This window comes from Octopus bimaculoides, chromosome 4 (genome assembly GCF_046866305.1).
Source record: "Octopus bimaculoides isolate indiv1 chromosome 4, ASM4686630v1, whole genome shotgun sequence".
Lineage (NCBI taxonomy): Eukaryota > Metazoa > Mollusca > Cephalopoda > Octopoda > Octopodidae > Octopus > Octopus bimaculoides.
In genome coordinates, this window is record NC_142931.1 from 86,408,661 (window position 1) to 86,432,799 (window position 24,139).

The following is a 24,139-nucleotide window of genomic DNA, read 5'->3' on the forward strand; positions in this document are numbered from 1 at the left end:
GTTTTCTTCTTGATGGCAGTGGGGTTGGGAGGTGTTGGTCAGAAATGGAGTGGGGGACGCATTCCATACACTCTATGGAGGCTGCCAAAACCATCAATTAAAACAAACTTCCTAATGACGTGGCTTTAAATATATTTTCATAAAGTGCAGAAAAAATACATTCGAAACTAATTTGGGTCAAAGGTTAATATTGAAAAGGATGTTTTTCTTATTTCATTTTCATTTTTCTTTATTATTATTATTATTATTCAGCTTGTGTTTCTTTTTTTTTTTTTTTAATGCTTTTAGCGTCTTTTGACATTTTTAGTTGTATTGGCACCAACACCATCCTGGTTAAAGAACTGGTTTGCTGCCATCACCAATATCACCTTCTACTGTGTCTTTATTTTGTAAACTTCCATTCCTCCCTACTTTCTCCCCTCCCCCTCTCTCTCTCTGCACACACACACACACACACACACACACACACCTGTCCCTTTTTCATCATGTCTTGAAATCTTTCTCTTCTTTACCTCAACCACCAAACACTCTTAATCTGTTCCCCATGTCTCTTCCTTCATCAGCACCCCACCACCATCACTACCACACACACTCATCAATACCTGTCCACTATGGTCTTTCCCTCTGTTTATCACCCACTACCTCTTCATTCTTTCCCTTCTCTTCTCTATTCCCTTCTTCCCACTTCTCTCCCCTATTTTCACTCCCTCTCTATCCCCCCCCCCATACTTCATCTCTCATTACTACTGCCACCACCATCGCCATCATTCTAGTAGGTCACCCCCCCCCAACATATTTAAATGTCCCAAAGTCTTGAGTGAGTTGAACTTCTCTCTTGGCTTAGAGGTCAGAATGGTTGGTGCTATATGTACATTGTAGGCGGATGATTTGGTTGAATACTTGTTGAATTAATTACTGTGGATGAGGGAGAGAGTTTGCAGCACATTTCATGATTCTCGCCCCCTCCAACATGCTGTCATAGCTACAAAAATGCACGCACACACTTGGAGTATCTGCTACCCCGCCCTCTGTGCATGCAAACATATTTAGATACAAGCATGTGTATTCACATCCAAATGCATTCACATATTTGCAGGTATGTAGACATGCACACACACACACTAACCATAATCACTCTATGTTCTCTCTCTCTATCTCTCTCTCTGTCTGTCTCTCTCTCTCTCTCTTTCTGTCTCTGTCTCTGTCTCTCTCTCTTTCTCTTCCCTCCCAGCTATTTGTAGAGTGAAATAATTCCCTGTCCCAAATGATACTTGCTGCTCTCACACCTTATATAAGAATTTATTCTAGTACTGAGTTTCTTTCTCCAACCATCAAACAGCATTTAGCCCTTCAGCTTTTACATTACTCTGTCAAATGTTGTAATTATTTATTCGTGTTGCTTTAAATTAATCATGCATTATGTAACAGTTTTGAGATTTCGATAATGTGACTGTTTATTTTTAGAACGACATTGTAGGTCAGGTGCGAGAAGTCAGATCTGGCCAGTTTGAACATGAAACAGGTAGAATATTTTGGCCAAATATGGTTGGTTTAAATGTTAAAGGATTAAAGAAGCCCCCCCCCCCCCCCAAAAAAAAACCCAACTTTGTGAGTAAAGAACCTGACCTCAGCCAACCTTTTCGTCCTTGTCCGTCATATCATACAGTTCAATATTCTACTATGCAATGTTATACTGTACAGCAACATGGCATACCACGCCATACTGGTTTATTGTTATTGTGAATAGATGGTTGGTGAGATATATTTTTATTGTAATGATGATTGTGTAGGTTGTTGTGTGGTTCAGCTCCAATCAAAGGTTTACAGCCATAATCTTAGTGTTTTTCTTCTCTACACCAAACATACTGTATTGTATCATCCACTTGTTTAACCCTTCTATTACCATATTTTCTGTTTTAATTAATTATGAAAATAATGAAGACATTAGCAAAGTAACTTTGATGTTGTTATACTGGTGTTAGAAACTTAACATTAAATTTTAATAGTTTTTAATTTTATGTCACTTAAACAGGAAGGTTGCACTAGAGACAATCTCAGACAGATTGGTATCAAAACAGTCAAGGTGGTATTCATGGTAGTGTGTGAACTTGTGGGAGATTTGGGTGCCATTTTTAGCAGATCAAATGGCTGCATAACTGTATCTGAAAGATATTTATGTGTGTGCATGTGTGTTCAAGACCTTCATTTCTCTACTATGGCACCATAGGCAAGTGTTTTCTCTTAGGCTAACTAAAGCTTGTGTGTTTGTGTGTGTGTGTTTGTATTTATGTCTCCTTGTCTTGGCATCACATAACTGCTGTAAATAAGTGTCACCATCATACAGATGGTGTAATTTTTTTCTAATCTTCTGTGTAAACATGTCCACTTATGGGGAAATATTACCTTGCTTGGAAACAAATGAAGGGTATCTGGCCACATTAAATTTGCCTTAATGTATCCCATCAGACACATGGAAGCATGGAAAGTAGACATTAAAATTATGATAATTCATATGTTGTTGAATAGATTGAGTCAGTCGCACTTTGCATAATTTGGTGCTTGTCCCAGGCTTTTACCCCAGATGGATGAAAGGCAAAATCAACTTTGGTAAGGTTTGAACTTGGCTGTATTTTGTTATATTCCTGTAATTATATGCCAAGATATTGCATCAGTTGCTCTACCAACTTTGTCATTCACCATTTATATCTCAGAGGACTTCCATGTATTTTTGCAGGGGCTTTTTAAAATATGCATATTTTTGAAAAAAAACCTTTGCTGCAGATGCGATCTGAAAAAACTTAAGGTGATCATAATGTATTCATTATTACTAAAAAGGCTTTTTAAAATTATTTTTTTGAAACTTTACGCCTTTTTACATCAAATAGTAATTTGGAACATAAGGTGTGGAATAATTCCCTCTCACCTTCTTTGCTGTTTTTTTAAATTTTTTTTTTCCTGAAGTAAAAAGATAGGTGGGAAGAGGTGTCTACCATTAATTTTTTTTTTCATTTTAGTTTTAAACTTAATTTCAAAAGTTTTTTTTCTACATCTCATTATTATTATTAGAATCATTAGAAAACCTGTCTTGTGGTATTTTCTCAAGTGCTTTACATTCTGAGTTCAAATCCTGTTGAGGTCAGTTTTGCTTTTCACCCTTTCAGGAGAGATAAAATCAAGAGCAAATGAATAACTGGGATCATTTTCATTGACCAGCACCCTCCCCTCAAAATTGTTGGCTTGTGCATAAATTAGATACTGTCATTATTATAATAATAATAATTATTATTATTATTATTATTATTATTATTATTATTATTATTATTATGCTAAGGCAATGCGCTGATAGAATTGTTAGCATACTAAACAATGTTCAGCAGCATTTTGTCTGTCTTTCCGTTCTAAATTTCAAATTCCCCTGAGGTTGATTTTTTTGCCTTTCATCCTTTTGATGTTGATAAAATAAGCACCAGTTGAGCACAGGGGTCGAAGCAATCAACTTGCTCCCTCCTTCAAAATTACTGGCAATGTGTCAAAATTCGAAACTGTTGTTGTTGTTATTATTTTAGGGCATCAAACTGGCTGAATTGACAGCACGCCAGACAAAAAATGCTTCACGGCATTTTGTCTACTTTCCAAGTTCAAATCCCGCCAAAATTGATTTTGCCTTTCATCCTTTCAGGGTCAATAAAATAAGTACCAGTTGTACACTGCCCCTACTCCCAAAACTTCCAGCCTTGTGCTTATAGTAGAATGAATTATCACTATCATTATTAAAAGGCGACAATCTGGCAGAATCATTAGCATGTTGGACAAAATGCTGATCGGCATTTCATCCACCTTTACATTCTGATATCAAATTCTGCCGAGGTTGACTTTGCCTTTCATCCTTTCGGAGTCAATGAAATGATCATTAGGATCAATGTAATCAATTAACCCCATCCCACCAAAAGTTTAGGCCTTGTGTCCCTATTTATAGTTAAGTACTGGGTTTGATGTTATTGACTAACATTGCCCCTTAAGATTGCTGGCATTGTGCCTACCTTAGACAATTATTATTATTATTATTATTATGCGTTAGGAAGGGCATCCAGCTGTAGAAACTCTGCCAAATCAGATTGGAGGCTGGTGTTGCCATCCGGTTTCACCAGTCCTCAGTCAAATCGTCCAACCCATGCTAGCATGGAAAGCGGACGTTAAATGATGATGATGATGATTATTATTATTATTATTATTATTATTATTATTATTATTATTATTATTATTATTACAGTGATGAGTTGGTAGAATCATTAGCACACTGGATGAAATACTTAGCATTCCACCTGTCATTGCGTTCTGAGGTTGACTTTGCCTTTCATCCTTTCGGGGTTAATAAATTAAGTACCAGTGAAACACTGGGGTCAATGTAATCGACTAGTCCCCACCCCACCACCAAATTTCATGCCTTGTGTCTGTAATAGAAAAGATTATTATTAATTTATTTTATTTTATTTTTATTTATTTTCTGTCATTAGAAAACTGAACTTATAAGATTATTATTATTTTATTATATTCTTCAAGTAAATTTTACAATTTTCTTTATTTCTTTGCTTATTTATATATTTAAAAAAAAAAAAATTAACTATTTCTGGCGGGGGTGTTATTTTCCCTTTCATTTTTTTTTTTATTATTAATTTTTGTTTATTCATTTATTTGTTCCCCACCCACATCACATCCCGATCAAATCTTCACTTCATCTCCTCCACAACCAAATATCTTATTTGCACTGATCACTTATACAGCAGGCTACCATGCTGAGATATGACAAACATTCTAAAGAGAATGTAGCTGAAATTATTTGATCTCCCCCCCCCCCCCTCACTGCCATACTTAAACATTGCACTACTGCATCTATCTCTTTCCTTCCCTCCCTCCCCCATCTCTTTCTCTCTCATTTTCCTGTCTGAGATGTGTAAAAATTGGAAGTCTATTGAAGTTGATAATTTTCCAATAAATTGCTACACTTTCTGACAATATTAGGCACTGCCATCTATCTGAAGACATAAAAGACTTTTACCACCACCAGCAATAGTAGTTATAGTAGCAGTGTACTTGTAGAATAATAAAAGTGGTGTGGGGGAGGGTGATGGTTGTGGTGGTGGTAGTAGTAGTCGTAGCAGGCACATAGTAATAGCAGAAAATTCCGCAACAATCCAAGTCTGTGAGCCAGTTTTAAGTGGAGCCAATGAACAAGCCACTACATGCTCACTCATTCTGCTAGAAATAGCAGCCAGATTTCCTTTCCCTTGAAATCACACAGGAAGGATACATTGTAGTTTTTAAGATATACTTTGGCTAAAAATAGGTAACATGATGGTCACATCTTGAATGTCCTTGAAAAGAAGTCTGCTTGATCAGGGATGACAGTCTACTTATGAAATTAACATGCATGTGGCTGAGCACTCCACAGACACGTGTACCTTTAACATAGTTCTTGGGGAGATTCAGCATGACACAGTGTGTGACAAGGCTAGTCCTTTGAAATACAGGTACAACTCATTTTTCCCTGCTAAGTGGACTGGGGCAACGTGAAATAAAGTGTCTTGCTCAAGGACACAACTAGTCACTGGGAATTGAACTTACAATTGTGAGCTGAATACCCTGAACACTGAGCCACATGCCTTCACATGCACTACATGTAATCTTTGAATGAAACATGGAATGGTTTTGGCTTGAGCATTTTTGAAAATAAGTTTGTTTGATCGGAGTTTGTTTTTTTTTGTTGGCACTCCGTTGCTTACGACGTTGAGGGTTCCAGTTGATCCAATCAACGGAACACCCTGCTCGTGAAATTAACGTGAAAGTGGCTGAGCACTCCACAGACATGTGTACCCTTACCGTAGTTCTCGGGGATATTCAGCGTGACACAGTGTGACAAGGCTGACCCTTTGAATTACAGGCACAACAGAAACAGGAAGTAAGAGTGAGAGAAAGTTGTGGTGGAAGAGTACAGCAGGGTTCGCCACCATCCCCTGCCGGAGCCTCGTAGAGCTTTAAGTGTTTTCGTTCAATAAACACTCACAACGCCCGGTCTGAGAATTGAAACCGCAATCCTATGACCGCGAGTCCACTGCCCTAACCACTGGGCCATTGCGCCTCCACTTGATCAGAGTTAACCTGGAGCTAAACAACAACAATACTTGTACAAACCACTGCTACCACCACCAACACAATGAAGATTCCTCTACTTCTTGCCAATGCAAACTATCAACATTTTTCTCAGATGTCTGATTTTACAATGTGGAATGCTCGTTTTAACCATTCAGAAACTGTTAAATTCCCCTATTTATTATTTGGTATCATAATTTTCATCACACTGTCTGTAGGCCAGGTCACTGATACAGTTCTACTATAAAAATTGACATTAACAGGTTCTGTGTGCTTTTGAATTGCTACAGTGATTCTTCCACACTGTAATTGCGTTAGTCTCAGACCAAATTATTTGTCAGACAAGTACATCTCCAAAATTTAGATAAGCCCATCATCTTCATTTTAATGTCAACTGTTCCATGCTTGCATGCTTCAGAGTTCATTGAGGCAGAGTTTCCATAGCCTGGTACCCTTCTTGTTGCCAAACATTTAACTGATTCTAAGCCAAGTACTATTTTCCCCATGGTTACACATATATACACAGTATATTGGAAATGAATTACATTCATTTACAACAATCATGCAATGTCAAGATAAGGAGATGTGAGGGGGAGGAGGGACATCCCCCACCCCACATATATGACAGGCTTCTTCCAGTTTCTGTATACCAAATCCATTCATATGATTTTGGTCAGGTGGGCTATGATAGAAGATACTTGTTTGTAGTGCTATGTAGTGAGATTGAACTAGAAACCATGTGATTGGGAAAGCAAATTTCTTAACCACTCAGTCATGCCTGATCATGTTTTAATCAAAATATTTCCCCATAATTTTAGGTAAAATTCAGATTCATTTTAGCTATGGAAGTATGGAAGACGCATTTTAGCCATTCAAAAACACACAGAAACTGTTGACTTCACTTTATCAGAGCTGTAACCGATGACTGCAGGGCATACTGTCTGACATCATAACAATTTTTGATAATCCATCACCCTACACTAGCTTAATAATGAAAAGTAAATTATTTTATAAAATCTTTTTAAAATTCTTAAATATTTTCATAATTAATTAAAATGCACTTATATACACTGTGTTTGAAAATATGATCATGCAGGGGTTAAACCAAAAAACAAGTGAAAAAAAATCCCCCCCAAAATATCACTCATTTTCTCCCTATGAAGACTTATAATGATATCAATTAATTAGAGGTAACTACATCCCCCTGCCATCTCCCAAAACAGCACTCTGGATCGCTTAGAGTGAGGTTCTTAAATAAACTGACATTTCCTTAGTTATGGTTAAAGAATCATGTCACATTAGAGAAGATGAGAAAATGTCACACAAGCAATCTTCTTTGACTGACCATGTTGAATGGAAATTGAAGCACCCTGCTTTTTTTTTTTTTAATTTGAATGGTTTCCTGGATGAGGTTAGTTAATTTGAAAATTTAGTGCACAGTTGTATGTTATTAAACTATCAAAACTAAGAGTAGGTGTATTTGTGTGTGTGTGTGTGTGTGCATGTGTCATTCATTTTTACATCCATCTTTTCATGTTAGCATGGGTCATAGTGTCAATGCACATTATTGAAGCATTGTTTTATAGCAAGATTCCCTTTCTGTTACTAGCCTTTACCTGCTTATCAAGCAAGGAATCTCTTATTCTACATGTGTTTGAAGGTGCAAAACCAGATGACAATTTAACAGGAAAAATGGAAACAATATCACCACTCATTGTTTGGTGATGTTCAGAGAAATATGAATGTGAACATTTTCATTATACATCTGTGTGTTCATACACACATATATATGTGGGGTTTATTTCAAACCCACTTGCCCGAGGCACTCTGAAATCTTACCCATAGCCAAGTGATTCAGAAGTGAACTTCTTAAGCATACAGTCAACCTGCACTTATATACATGTGTGTGTGTGTGTGTGTCCAGTTGAGAAAAAGAGAAAGTGGGGCACAAATATGGTGATCTTAGATGCCTTATAAAATTATATCTGGAGGGGGGAAAAAAAAAGAAGCAAAATGATCAATCAGCAGGTCCTAGTTGGAATGCCTTTGGTCATAGTCTGCTTGACTAAGGTTTACAGGAGCAATACAACAATGGTGACTTTATTTAAAAATGTGCCAGTTAACCTAAATCCTTTTGTGATGGATCTTTCTGTTTATTGCAGCATAGAGTGTTAGGGCATGGGGTTAGAGTTACTCCCATCATTACAGAAGGAGTCATCATGTAGTTGATCAATTGGATAGAAATAGTATTCAAATCTCTTTCACATCAGACACCCTTTAGTCTTTTAGTAAGGGAAGGCCATATTGGATAATGTAGTTCTAGATACACCATGTCTGAATATCTAATATATAAAGGAAATGGTCAGTTGGAATATCTTTGAACAATCAATAATAGGTTTGCTAAATTCAGGCTTACCTAGAACTATGACAAAAAAATTTCAAGATTAAATCTTGATGGCAATGTCTCTGTTTTTAGTTTTTTTTTCAACCTTCCTAGGTTAATGAAATAAGGGTTGGAATGGCTCATAGTTTTACCTTTAAATGTGTGACCCCTTCTGCCTATGTTAGAATATCAGTGTCATTCTTGGATAGAACTTGTAGAACAACAGACAATATATATTTCATTACTGCTTTTTTATGTCAGTCCAATTCCTGCTGAAGTATTTTAGGATAGATTGAAGTGACTGTACCCTGCCTGAAAAAAATAAAATTGAAGCCAGTAACCAAGTTAAGTCATTTTCATTGTTTTAATTATAATGTTAAAGAGTTATTATTTGTACATTACATATGCACAGGCATGGCTATGTAGTTTAGAAGTTTGCTTCCCAACCAGGACTTCAGGCTCAGTCTGTTATGACCCTAGGCTGACCAAAGCCATTTGAATGGATTTGGTAAATGGATAATGAAAGAAGCCTGCTATATGTGTTTTTTTTTATCCTGTAAGTAACTTGTCCATTCACTTTCTGCCTTTAAAGCAGTGTGGAATAAGAAGACTCCTTACATGAAAACAGATAAAGGTTAGCATCAACAAGAGCATCCAGCTGGAAAACAATACCATAATATATTCATTTAACCCATGTTAGGATTGAAAAAGATGTAAAAATGAAAAAAGAAATTGTGGTATTATCGCCCATTTATATACCATTCTTCTTGTTCTATTGTTTTCCACTGCACTGTTCCTTGTCTTGACTCTTAATTAGTGTTCTTTCAGGTATATACATACGTCCGTGTCTCTGGCTCTTGCATGAAGCAAAGTGGTGGTGTTGTAAATGAAATTAACTGTCCAATTTCAAATCTAACTGAATTTATCCAGATCTTGATGTTATCAAACGACAGGTGGAAAGACAAATTGGATGGATGGACAGATATAAAAAGCAACTAGCTAAGTCTCTTAGATGGATAGATGGACAAATGGAGATATAGACAGACAGAGATAGAGATAGATAGAGAGAGAGAGATATATAGGGAGAGAGATAGAAATATAGAGAGAGACAGATAGATACATACAGACAAACAGACAGGTGATAGATAGACAGAAACAGAGATAAGAGATAGAGAGAGGCAAGAGTTAGAGACAAGAGCTAGAGAGATTGATAGGCAGTGAGAGATAGATTGATAGGTAGAGTGAGAGATAGAGAGATAGGCTACTTAGAGGTAAATAAGAGAGAGAGAGAGGTAAGTAAGTTAAAATAGATAGGTGCATAGATAGACTTATTGCCAATCAGAAGCAGATTGGGATAAGACAGAGAAAGAAGCTAGAAGAGAATCTCTTTTTGTTTTTATGCTTCTTTATGCTTCTTTATCATTTTCTTTATCTCTCTCTCCCTCCCCTTTTATATTCGTTGAGCCTGTCTAGTGGTGGGTTTAAAGTCTACGTCATCATTAATCAAACCAATCACTGACAAGGAGTATTTTTTCTCTTTTTGGGCCATGAGTTTCTTTTTCTTTTCGTTGTATCATTGTCTAGAAGCAGTTGTGTATATCAATATACTTGCACACTCATACATGTAATCATTTATTTACATACATACTTCTCTATAATTTGATGTACATACATATATGTGTGTGTGTGTGTGTGTGTATGTATATATATATATATATATATATATATATATATACACACATATAGTACATTATTGTGTGTGTGTGTGTGTGTGTATTTATATAGAGAAATATAATGTATGTATATACCCATGTATGTATATATGTAAAATTAGCATTCTCGGTTCAATTTTTACATACCAATGGCATGACATAATTGGAGCAACTGAAGTAAAAGATGATCAAAAAATATTATAGACATGGTATCTTTTCCCTTATTTCCCAGCCAAGAATTTTTTTTATTTGTTCACTTAAAAATTTAATGCTGTTGCTTTTGATGGGAAGTAGTGTGCATATGTGTATGTGTGACTGAGACATGAGGAAATAAAACCAGAAGTAGATTTGACAGTGAAATGGAGACACCATGTCTTGAAGGCCACAGCATTCTTTCTCTGCACCACACACACACACACACACACACACACACACACACACACACACACACACTGTACTCTCATGGCCATCCCCACATCTAATTCCACAATCATCTCATTCATGTCCTCTCTGTCACACTATCACCTCACATTTCCTCATTTGTACTCTACATATCTTCACTACCTCCTCTCACAACATGTCCTCACTGTCACTCTGTTACTTCCCCATTTCCTGTGTTCATTATGCTTACCATTCCTCTTATACCTTGAATCTGGTACCAGGATTTACTTGAAAGTTGTTACAAAATATAGGTTTATCACAACTGGAATGACTTTGCTAAACAAACTTGAAATTCATCAGCATTTTATTGACAGTTAATACTGGTTGAGATTCTCTATGCTTCTACTGGAACCTAAATTCCCTGTATTGTTTTGTTATTTGGTAAATAATTCACTAATGCAAGAATTTTGATACAACAATAAATAGCTCAGCAAGAAACAAAGCATGAAGGTTCAGTATAATATAATGGAATGTCTTGTTTTAACCACTACCACCATTGGTCATTCACTTACATAATTTCGTACATAGGCATGTAGTATGGAAAATTTATTCATACTAAGAGTTCATATTTCTATTATATAATATCATCTGATACCAATATTTGAAAAGTAAGGGCTTAATACTCAAGGTAGATCAAGTACTCCTCCTAAGGATCTTTCACTCAAGGTTTGAGCCTACTGTTCTGCATTTCATTCAGTTCATGTTTTGGCTTATTTAGACCTGATTTGGTTGGTATGGGCCATGTTCCAATCCCATTCCTTGTAATGAGAACAGTGTTGCTTCTAGCTTCCATAACAAAGTTTATAATGTCAGTGTTAAACCTTTTTTTTTTTTCATATTTGCAATTCCTCATCTATAGAACAAGACATTGTCAAGGATGCATGAATTTGATGATACCCTGTTGTCTGATAATAGCATGAGAAATGGTATAACTGACAAAGTAATCACAATAAAAAGGGCTCAATTTTTTTTCTCCTATTTTAATTATCTGCAGCATTTGTTTGTAATGATTGCAACCATTTTCTTGGAGCTATAATCAGATAGTCATGAAATTTGGTGGGTATTTGTTTGATACCAAAATCATTGGCACTCCATTCCAAGTGAAAATTATACGCAACACCTGTTTTGCAGCAGAACTCTTCCTGATAGGGATATAAATAATTTCTGGTAAATCTAATAAGGAATCCATTATGATAAGCAGCAATCTGTTACCGTTAAGATGCACACCAGTCCAAGGATTTCACTCTTGTAGGCTATAAATGAAGTCTGTTCATTTGAAAAAAAATTTTTTATCTCCACACATTTTGAATAATCTATGTAGTCCTCAACATTGCCTGATCAGCATAGTGACCATGCTTGAAACCTTATACAATTGCATTTAGTAGTAATGCCACAATGAACATCATCATGAATACTTTTAATGATTCTCCTGAATATGTGAAGTTAGAACAAGATAGTTATTGCAAAGTTTGTCAATGTTTGATCTGCTTATAAGGTCTCTCAGCATTGGAGCTGTTACTCAAAATATTCTTAAGACCAAGGAAGGTCAAAAATCACCTGATCTGGTGGTCTTGGTGCTGGATTTGGTGGGGATTTATCTCCCTGCTAGTGACATAAACAAGCATACATTTTGCACCAAAAGCCTATATGAGAGTTTCTCTCATGGTCTCTACTACAGTACAGTTTATTCTAACAGAACATCCATGTTTAAGTAGGAATAAATATATTTTTTTTAAATTCTGGAAATGATTTTGTTTAGTATTGAATTAGACATTGTTTCTAGATTTATGTTACCAAGACTTAAAACCATACACTGGATAGGAATGGTGGTAGTAAGCATTTACATAACAAAGAAATAATAATGCATAACTGAAGGTTAAATATAAGGTACCTCAAAATAATCTACTTAACTGTTTCAAATTAAGGGACACTCTGACTGATCAAGCTGTAGGTCTTATCTTTATGACCAATCACTACTGACTTTCCAGTTACAGAACTTGCAATATATGCATATCAAAGTATGAAGAGGAGTTAATTCATAAGTTTCTTATTTCTGCTATAACATTATCCAGTATCTTCAATTTAATCCCAGGTCAGCCTAGTCAACCAGACATCGATCAAGAGCATTCCAGCACTGATGTCTTTTATGAGACACATTATGTCTAGGACGACATTATTTAATCCACTTTTTTCTTTCTTTGATAGGAGTATGTGGGTTTGTAATATCATGGAGATTTAGTTGTGGTTTCTAGCAGATCAAACAGCTATTTAGAGGTTTGATAGATGTATTTGCATATAATCTGACGTTTTGGTGGCTATTTTCAGCGACCAAGTAGAGACTCACTCATTATTTTCTTAACGTTAGGTTGAACATTTTTATTATAGAGTCGAAAAACTTATTTCCTGCCATGTGCTCTTGTGCCTATAAGTGGTGATTGACATTGATAACTCAAATCTGGCTGATCAAAGGTGATCTAAACATGATTATCTCTCCTTTTTTTAATTTTTTTTTTTGGTTGTAATAGTGTATCTAGGACAACATTGTCTAATGTATTTTTTCTTTCTTTTTTCAAACTAGTGCAGTAGGATATATAACTACTGTTTCTTGCAGTTCATGTGACCTCATTGAAGCTCCTTCTTTTGGAGGTCATTTATGTAGGTCACGGTCACTTAGTTATTTACGTTCAGAGCCATACACATGCATATGTCATTTCTACCTCCAAACAACTCTACCACCATCCCTCTCTGTTTACAGTTTCATGCACTCCCCTTCCACCTACTAAGCTTTCTTCATTTTTGTTATCTATCAATCATGGGCATTGCTGTATGATTAAGTGATTTATGTATGTATGTGTTTATGTAGGCATGAGAGTATGTATGTAATGGTAATTTGCACATGTTCACACTGGGTATCAGTAATTTACATATACAAGGCTTGCATGGGTGTTGATAATTTGTTACAGAGATATGTATGGATGTGCATGTTTGTGAATAAGTCTTTGTATTGTGTTTCTTCTTACCGTGGCTCACTGTCTCTCTCTCTCTCCCTCTCCTCTCTCTTTCTCTCTCAGTGACCAGTTCTTTGTTTGTTTCTCTGACTCATAATGGCCCCCCACACCACCCTCGCTATTAATTGTCACCTCCTGACCTCTTTATTCTACTATCTCCCTCTCCAATAATGCATATGCATTTTTTACAGCTGCCAATGAGGGTGGACCAGGTGGGCAAGGAGAGTCTCTCTCTCTCTCTCTCTCTCTCTCTCTCTCTCTCTCTCTCTCTCTCTCTCTCTTTCTCTCTCTTTCTCTCTCTCTCTCTCTCTCTCTCTCTCTCTCTCTCATTAAAGTCAGCTGTCACCAGTTCCCTAACACACTAACTTTCCCTCTTTTTATCCACCTTCCACTCTTCCCGCCAATTCTATTTATCTCAGCTCCCTATCTTTCTCTCCATGTCTGGTTCTGTAGATTCTAATTGTCATGTTTTATTCTCTACAATCAATTTCCTGCACCACTCCATATATCATGATAATAGTAAAATCATTGCCTGTGTTGAGGGAGAGAAATGGTTGTCAGGGTGTGGGTGGTAGTAGTGGTGGTGAGAATGTTGTAGTTTTAAACACCCAGCCATATACACCCTCCTCTCTATGTCCTACCTTCTACCCCTCCACATTTTTTTCCAGCTCATCTCTGCCTCTCTTTCCCTACATCCTTGCTTCCACTCTTACTTCACCAAATCCACACCACATCTTAACTCACCCACCCCTAACCCCTCTACTCTCTCTCTCTCTCTCTCTCTCCTATTGAACCGTGATGAGTGTCTGATGACACATCTTTTTTTGACCAATCAGAGGATCCTCTAACATGGTTGCTCACCCTCCAAGAAATAGCAGCTGAAATATTCTTTGAAAAAACCAAAAACAAAGCAAAAAAAAAAGAGATAGCTATAACTAGAATGCCTTTGATCATTTATGTATCAATTCAGTCGAGGCTTTCCTGGGGCTGAATTACAGCACCAAGGAAACTTTGTTGTTTATGTAGCAAACATGCTAATCATAAATTCAGTTTCAAATGAGGTTCACTTTCCTTTTGTTAAAAATGTGTCTCAGTAATAAAAATTCTAGGTTTAATTCAGTCGGCTTATCTGGCTTCCCCCTAAAAATCATATGGTGGGGAGATGCATGTTTCAAAATGAGAAAGAGTTATTGAGGTGCTGTTGCCTACAAAACAACAGCAGCAAATTGGTAGAATCTTTAGAGCACCAGATACACTGCTGTCAGTAGAGTGACAGGATCACAACAAGATAGATGCCTCATGGTATTTTGTTCAATTCTTGTAAATCCTGATTCCAGTTCCTGCTGAGATCAATTTTGTCTTTCGTTTTCGTGGAGGGTCAATAAAATAACCTTGTAGTCAACTTAATCAATTTCATAGCCTGCCCCAAATCTATGGCTTTGTGCCTCTCTTTGAAATTATAACTATTACTATATATGATAGCATACAAGATGCACCCTAGTTGCTGCACCTCATATTCAGGAAGAAACATTTTTAGTATTAAGGCTTATGGGAAGCCCTTCACATATATTGGGGGTGATTTTTCTTTTTCTTGAGATATTTTTGTGAGAAAAGAAACATCTTATATGCCATCAAATAAAGCATTTTAAATGACTTAGAAATGATACAAGCATTACTTTGCAGTTTAGTGTTAGAACTTTTTTCTTTGTTCTTTATTTTTGGAGAAGAACAGTATCTTTTACTTGTTTCTGTCATTAGATTGTGGCCATGCTGGGGCACTGATTTGAAGAATTTTAGTCAAACGAATTGATCCCAATACTTATTCCTCTTTTAAGCCTGGTACTTATTCTATCAGTCTCTTTTGCCAAAGCACTAAGTTATGGAGATGTAAACACATCAGCACCAGTTGCCAAGCAGTGGTGGGGGACAGACACAAAGACACACACACATACATAGATGCATGTACACTCACATATATACGACAGGCTTCTTTCAATTTCCCTCTGTCAAATCCTCTCACAAGGCTTTGGTGGGGCCAAGGTTGTAGAAGATATTTGTCCAACGTGCCACACAGTGAGACTGAACCCAGAAGCATGGGTTGGAAAACAAACTTCTTACCACACAGCCATGCTTACACCTATATCCAAAATGTTAAACTTCACTACAACCTCATAACAAAAAACATTTCGTCTGTCTGAACTAGAAATATAGCCAAGTGCAAAGAGTGCAGTTTTCTATTTTTGTTGTATCTAGTTCAGTGTTTCATTATTAATGCTGTTATTATGGTTGCTTTTATTTTTAGTTTAAATCTTGTCAGTGCCAACTGTCATATGTATCAATTCAGGATCAATAAGATAGATACCAGTAAAGTACTGCATTGACTTATTCAACTGTACCTTTTGTCTCTCTTGTCCTGATATCAAAAACCATTATCACCCTCTTGGGTGCACGCTGGTTTTTGACTCTCCTACCTTCACAAGTTGGTAAAATAACTACCAATAACTGATTTGATTAAATAACTACAAATAACAGATAGATTTGATTGAATTTTTCAAACTGTTTTCCATCGGGTTTTCTTGTTAATGTTCATATCATTAAGCTGAAGACACACATGCACACACACCCACACACACACACACACTCACACCCACACTCATACATTCATGCACACTCACACACACATTCTTTCTCTCCCTCTCTCACATTTTTTACTAATTTTACTCATTGGATAATAATCATACCAAAGCTTTGCTTTGAAGGATTTTTCATTGATCAAGTTTATCTCCGTGCTTATTTCAGTTTGCTATTCTCTCTCCTCGTATGTGTGTGTATATATAAATTCTCTTTCTTTCCTTTCCAGAGCGTCCAGTAACACAATCTATATCATGTTCTCACGTTGTTGTTTTTTGTTGTTTTTCTTTTTTGAACTTTATATATATATATATATATGTATGTATATATGTATGTATATATATATATATATATATATATATATATATAATATATATATATAAACTGACTGAAATAATCACTAGTGCTTATATCATTTACTAACAGCCCTTAAGGACGACAGTCTTCCAGCATAGCTGCATTGCGAATAAATAAAATCGCTGTATATTTGCACTCATGTCCTTATAAAATGGGCTACTCTTTCTTTTTGTCACTTTCACATGCTCTCTTATCCACTACAAACACTACCTATGTATCTCTCTCTCTCTCTCTCTCTCTCTCTCTCTCTCTCTCTCTCTCTCTCTCTCTCTCTCTCTCTCTCAGTGAGTGTTTGTGTTTTGAAATCTTATCAACAGTGTTATTTCTCTATCATTTCAGTGACCACTAGCCATAACTTGTTCAGGCAGTTCCCAAGAATTCCTTCCTGAAGATCAATCCACACCTCTGTGTCCTGAGTGGTATGTGAATTCTTTTTATCTGTACTTACACTTTTGACATTCACTTATTTTCTTTCATCATCATCACCATCATCATTGGTTTAACTTCCACTTTGCCATGCTTCCATGAATCACACAGTATTTGTTAAGGTAGATTTCCTGTCACCAGATTGCTCTTTGTCACCAACACTTCCCTGTTCCCAGACAAAGTAATATTTCCTCGTAACCAGACATGTTTTCAAAGAAGATTGGAAATGAAGATTGAAAACCACTTGCATGGCTGTGACATACATTTACAATTATCATGCTTAATTACGGCAAGAAGGCAGTGGCACACATGCATGCATGCATACATACATACAGACAGACAGACAGAAAGCTGATTCGAAGACTACAGATCCATCACTGGAACTATAAAAATCCGTAAAACTTTCCAGAAGTTTATCATTTAAGCATATATGAGCATGTCTAGACATGCAACTATATGCATAAGAATATATACATAAAACAAAATGCACAAATCTGCCCATATACATACATACATACATACATACAAAAATATCCTGTTGATGTTGAAATTCCAATGAAGGAGCTTTGGATCTAGGTTAGAAACTGCCTCTTTTAATATTGGCAAGAAATCTTGAAATAATACTGAATGACATCCATCCATACATACTTGTGTGTGTATGTATATACAGGGCAAGATTCTTTCAGTTTCCATCTACCAAATCCACTCAGAGACACTTGCCCTTATGGTGTAATGCAGTGGGACTGAACCTGGAACCATGTGATTGAGAAGCAAACTTCTTACCACTCAACCATATCTGTCCCCTTTTTTATATTATTTCCTATCATGCAGCTATGCAAACAATAGTATCTTCAGCAATAGATTTCCAATGGACCAAATACCTATTTATTGCATTTACTGTGTTAAAAGTTATTCAGGATTGTCTGTGAAACGTGGGTGGAACAAATATTGTAAGGGACTTTATACAAGAGTATCAGTTTATTGTTTTGACGATGTTTGCATTTTTTGCTCAAATAAGTTGCCAAATGATATATCCATCTACCTATGTATGCTCGCTTGTGCATTGTGTGTGTTATCATCATCATCATTTAACATCCTCATTCAATGATGGCTTGAGTTGGATGGTTTGACAGAAGCTGGCAAGCGAGAAGGCAGCACCAAGCTTTACTGTTTGCTTTAGCATGGTTCCTTCAGCTGGATGCCCTTCTTAATGCCAACCATTTTGTATTGAGTGTACTGAATGCTTTCAACATGGTACCAACAGCAGTGGTCACCAAGTAACTTCCAAAACAAGACCCCCTCAACTGAGATGGGTTTTGAGGGAGGTGGCTTTATGCCAGGAGATGAGAGGTTAATGTATGAATAGAGGGACTGGAATAGATGTCTTGCAGTGGAGAATATACATGGCTACCTCAGTTGGAGAGAGCAAGGGGTAAGAGAATGTGTGTTTGTGTGTGTATGTAGAAAGAGAGAGAGAGAGAGAGAGAGAAATAAGATGAAGATATGACGGAGCATACTGTCACTTTACAGCGAGGTGTTCTTTAATGAAGCGGAACCGGGGTATAGAGTGAATGGGTGATTGAGTTCATGAAGTTGCAAAAGGAGAGTGGGAGATGGAGGTGAGGGAGGAATATAGTGAGTGGACACAAGTTAATGCTTAAGCCAGTATATAGTTTAGTCCCTCCACGTTCTGTGTTCAAATCTGTCCAGCATCCATCGATTTTGCTTTTTATTTCTTCTCTTGGAGTTTCTAAGCTGATGAAAATAGATCACCAATCATGTTTTGGGGTCGTCGGTTCCATTGACTGTACTCCTCCCTACCTTATAAATTATATAGCTTTTGTTGGAATGTATGATATTCCAATTAATATTGTTGTTGTTTCTAGCTGTTTTAATTAGCTCCTTTGATAACAGCAAGTCAACTATGATAATTATGTTACTGGCACAAAAATAGAGCAGTTCAATAAATAAATAAATAAATAAATAAAGCCAGAGTTGCTACTATTGCTGCTGTATCATTTGATACCTTACATGGATTACCTCCTTTCACTTCACCTCCTTTTACTTCACCTCCTTCATTCATCAATATTTTTCCGCATTTGTAACAATACTTTTTACACAGTGCTTTCTTTCCTTGCTAAAGTGAGGAGCCAGATGGACATACTACACTACTGCGGAGGTTGTGGTAATAGTGGTGGTGGTGCTAGTAGTGGCAGTTTAGCCCCAGGTCAGTCCTGATCCAGCAGACCTTTGATCAATAGTATTCCGTCTAGTTTTTTTCTTCTTAAGGACGGGATGTGATTTGAGAAAGATTTCGCTGCTATTTCGAGCGATCACATTAAAGTTCCCACCATGGACCATGGTAGTGACAGTAGTTTAAAAAATTTTTTTTTTTTAAATTAAACTGCAATTACTAGTGAATAATGTTGACCTCTATGCCGCCAATCTTTGATTAGGTACATTGAAAGCCCTCCACTTATCACCTGGCTATATTCTATCGAGATGTAAAGTACGGTCATCTCAAACTACATTACATTATACAGGGTGTCCACAAAGTCTGGGTACATGTGGATTAACACATCTTTAAGAAATTATTGTTTCTTATGTTTAATTGTTTATGTTATGATTTTATTTCCTCCATGTACCCTTACGGGGATTAACACATACTTTAAGAAATTATTATTTCTTATATTTAATTGTTTATGTTATGATTTTATTTACTCTATTTACCCAGACTTTGTGGACACCCTGTACATTAGATCGAAGGCTTTCCAATGTAATCTTTAGATACCATTCTTATTTTTTATTTATTTATTTTTTTATTTTAGAACAGTAGGTTTGATTTGAATGAAACATGTCTACAAGCACATCAAGCAACTAATTACATGGAGTTTCCCTTATTGGCTTGTGTTATTGTTATAATTAGCGATAGTTTATCCGTGGGTTGGCTCTGCTCAAGTAAACCTATCTTTTTTTTTTGTTACAGTCATTGGACTGTGGCCATGCTAGGGCATCGTCTTGAAGGGTTTTTAATCAAGCAAATTGACCCCAGTATTTACATTGGTACTTATTTTGCCAAACTGCTAGGTTATGGAGATGTAAACAAACAAACCAACACTGGTTGTCAAGTGGAGCTGGTGGGGTGATAAGCAGAAACACACACACACACACACACACACACACATATATATATATAAACCTGGTGCAGTCTTTTGCCTAGCCAGCTCTTGTCAAACTGTCCAATTCGTGCCAGCATCAAAAGCAGATGTTAAATGATGATGATGATACATGTGCGTGTGTGTGTGTGTTTGTGTTTGGTGATGCAAACAGGAAAAATAGAACTCAAAATATGAATATATATATCTTGCAACACAAATTGATAACTGTCTGTATATCATCATCATCATACGTCTGTGTCCCATGCTGGTATGGGTGGGACAGTACCACAGAAGCTGGCCAGGCCAAAGCCTGCACCAGACCTTTGTGACTGTTTTGCAGGATTTTTACAGCTGAATGCCCTTCCTAACACCAACCACTCAGCAGAGTGGACTTAGTGCTTTTTATGTGGCAACAGCACAGGCGAGGTGAGTAGTGTTTTTTACATGACACAAGCATAGGTGAGGTCAGTTTTGGCAAGGTTTTTACATCTGGATGCCCTTCAGAACACCAACCACTTTACAGTGTGGACTGAGTACTTTTAAGTGGCACCTGCACTGACAGGGTCACCAAGTACTTGCAAGACAAAAACTTTTAAGAAGGGAGGAGGCATTGAGGGAGGTGATGATTGAAAAGGTTATAGTGAGACGGATACAGGTGTCTTGCTGTAGAGGAAGTACAAGGTTACCCAGCCGGAGAGAAAGATCAGGAATGAAGACAGAAACAAGTGTGCTACTGCAAAGAAAATACATGGTTGCCCAACCTGAGAGAAGTGCAAGAGAAAGAGAGAGTGGGAGACAGCAGGATGGAGATTCTTCTCACAAGACATTGGTTGGCTGAGAGCTATAGAAGACATTTGCCCAAGCTGTCGTGTAGTGTGACTGAACCCAATACCATGTGGTTGCAAAGCTAACTTCTTAATTACATAGGAAATGATCAAATCATTTTTCTTTTTTTCTGTTTTTTTTCAGAGGAAGTATATCTACGACTACCCTTTCTAATATGTCCTTGCTCATTAGACAGTAGGCTGTTAAACTGAAAGAGTTTGCTATTTTTTTGCAGGCACCTAACTACTGTTACTCTTGTTATTGGCCCCAAGTTAGCTCTGGACAAGTAGATCTATGATTAGAGGCTTTCCAACCGTGATCATCTCAATATTTTTCTAAACTACAGTATTCTGTGTGACCTACTTTTTAGACAGTAAGGTGTGATTTGAGGGAAATTCAGCTGTTGTGTCTAGCTGCATGACCAATTACATAAGCTCTCTCTCAGTGGTGGTTGTTATTGCTTAGCCCCAGTAAGTTTTTATTGGGAAGATCAAGCAAACATGTCATTTGTAACCATCACATCATTTTGTGTATCTGGGACTATATTGTCTGTGATTTGGTTGCTATCTACCACTTAGAGGCTTCTCTGGCTGTGAGTCTAAGTTGATGTTAGTGAAGATGTTGGTTGTTGTTACATCCCTAGGTCAGCCCTGAAAGAGCATTCTAGCTTGACCACCCCAGCTTTATAGAGAATATTGGATTGCATTATCAGTGCGTACGAAACAACAACATCTGTAACCAACATTACCAACAATTAATAGCTACATATGACAATGAGAGAGCTTTCAAGTAGTCACTCAACATGCTTGAGATAGCAGTAAAACTTGCCACAATTCACAGCTTTAAGTTTTGCTGCTATCTCTAGCATGTCGAGTGACTACTTAAAAGCTCTCTCATTGGCATATGTGGCTATTAATTGTTGGTAATGTTGGTTACAGTTGTTGTTGTTGTTGTTTAGTACCAGGTCAGCCTTGATTGATAAGACCTATGATTAAAAGTATTCCAACTATGGCCGTCCTTTGTTATCCTTTTTTTTTTCTTTAAAGAGTTAGGTGTAATCTGAGGGAGATGTGACTGCTATTTCTAAAAGTTCAACCATCTACATCAGAAGTTTCCTCATTAGCCTGTAAAAGACAGGTCTGCATAATAGGCGTAGCATGTCTTCATTTTTTTTTTTTTTTTTTTTTGTGGTGAGGTGGAGTGGAGCGAGAGGCTTGGATGTCTTGTAGTCTTTGCATTCTGAGTTCAAATGCAAGGCGGTAAGCTGGCAGAAACATTAGCATGCCGGGCGAAATGCTTAGCAGTATTTCATCTGTCTTTACGCTCTGAGTTCAAATTCCACCGAGCTCGACTTTGCCTGTCATCCTTTCAGGGTCGATAAATTAAGTACCAGTTGCATACTGGGGTCGATCTAATCGACTGGCCCCCTCCCTATCAATTTCAGGCCTTGTGCCTAGAGTAGAAAAGATTCTGAGTTCAAATCCTGCCATGGCCTATTAGGGTGGTATACTTAATCCATCACCCTGGCACAGCTTTGGTGTCTTTAACAGTGTCCACTCTGTTGTAAACATCCAGGCCAGTCTCTGGCTCAAGGATGCCTTCCTCCCTCTCACCCACCATTCTTGTAACATTCCTGCAACAGGACATAGGGGTAGGCATGGCTGAGTGGTTGAGTAGTTTGATTTGCAGCCATGTGGTTTCAGGTTCAGTCCCATTGTGTGACACTTTGGACAAGTGTCTCCTACTAATGACGTAGGGTGACTAATGTTTTGTGAGTGAATTCGGTAGATAGAAACTGTGGAAGTCTGTCTTATGTATGTGTGCATGTCTTAGTGTTTATTCCTTCACTGCTTGGTTTATTTACCAACTTGTAATTAAGCTGTTCAATATACAGAATAAGTAACAGATGCCCCTGCATGGGAGCAGTCTGGTGACTGAAACAAGTAAAGGAGTCTTGTATGTTTGTGACCAATAGCCTTGCCATATGTATGGTTTCAAACAGGATTTGAAGGGGAGCAATCTTGAGTCCATTGGTTCACTGAACACTCATGCACACAGACAATTGTTGTCTTGCTTGTATGTCACAGGTTAGATATTGCATGTATGTTTTCTGCAACCTAATTTGAAGGTCTGTGTCAAAAGATAGACAGACAGACAGAGCCGTACTAGATTATTATCTGCCAATACCAACTCTGTATCAAGATTTGATAGGCCCCAATTGTGATTTTGAGGCCTAGATTGTCTTAAAAATCTACAATACCATGTATTATAATACACACTGTTGTATTATTATAATACATGATATCATAACAGAGCTGGCTAACTGGCGGAATCTGGACAAAACGCTTAGTGGCATTTCATCTGTCTTTACATTCTGAGTTCAAATTCCACTAAGGTTGACTTTGCCTTTCATCTCTTCAGGCTCACTAAAATAAGTATCAATTGAGCACTGAGCAACAACATGGTTTTAGGTTCGGTTTCCCTGTGTAGTACCTTAGGCAAGTAACTTCTTATTTCTTTATTGCCCACAAGGGGCTAAACATAGAGGGGACAAACAAGGACAGACAAAGGGATTAGGTCGGTTAGATCGACCCCAGTGCGTAACTGGTACTTAATTTATCGACCTCGAAAGGATGAAAGGCAAATTTGAACTCGGAACGTAACGGCAGACGAAATACTGCTAAGCATTTCGCCCGGCGTGCTAGCGTTTCTGCCAGCTCTCTGCCAGTAACTTCTGCTATAGCCATAGGTCAACCAATGCTTTGCGAGTAAATTTGGTTGATAGAAGCTATGTGGAAGCCTCTCACATAATGTGCTTGTATGTGTGTTTGTGTTTGTCCACCCCACTGCTTGATTGGCAAAAAGAGTTGGATAGATTTAAGTACCAGACTTTAAAAAAAAAGTAAGTCCTAGGTTGATTTGTTTGACTAAACCCTTCAAGGGTTGCAGCCATGAAGTATTGCTGCAGTCATTGGTAAAGTAAAAGATACAAGTAAAAGATAAAAACTAAGTGGATGGGGGCATTTTCATAGCTTATTACTCATCATGTAT

General features: G+C 37.2%; 1 protein-coding gene across 8 annotated transcripts in view; it reads left to right on the top strand.

Moving 5' to 3' along the window:
- LOC106879415 (neuronal cell adhesion molecule) overlaps nucleotides 1-24,139 on the top strand; it is a 179,921-nt gene that overhangs the window by 87,381 nt on the left and 68,401 nt on the right. For all 8 annotated transcript variants that reach the window (XM_089350920.1, XM_089350918.1, XM_089350916.1 and 5 more), the window contains exon 2: nucleotides 17,019-17,098. The gene's annotated coding sequence lies outside the window, so the exon portion shown is untranslated. The remainder of the gene's footprint in view (nucleotides 1-17,018; nucleotides 17,099-24,139) is intronic.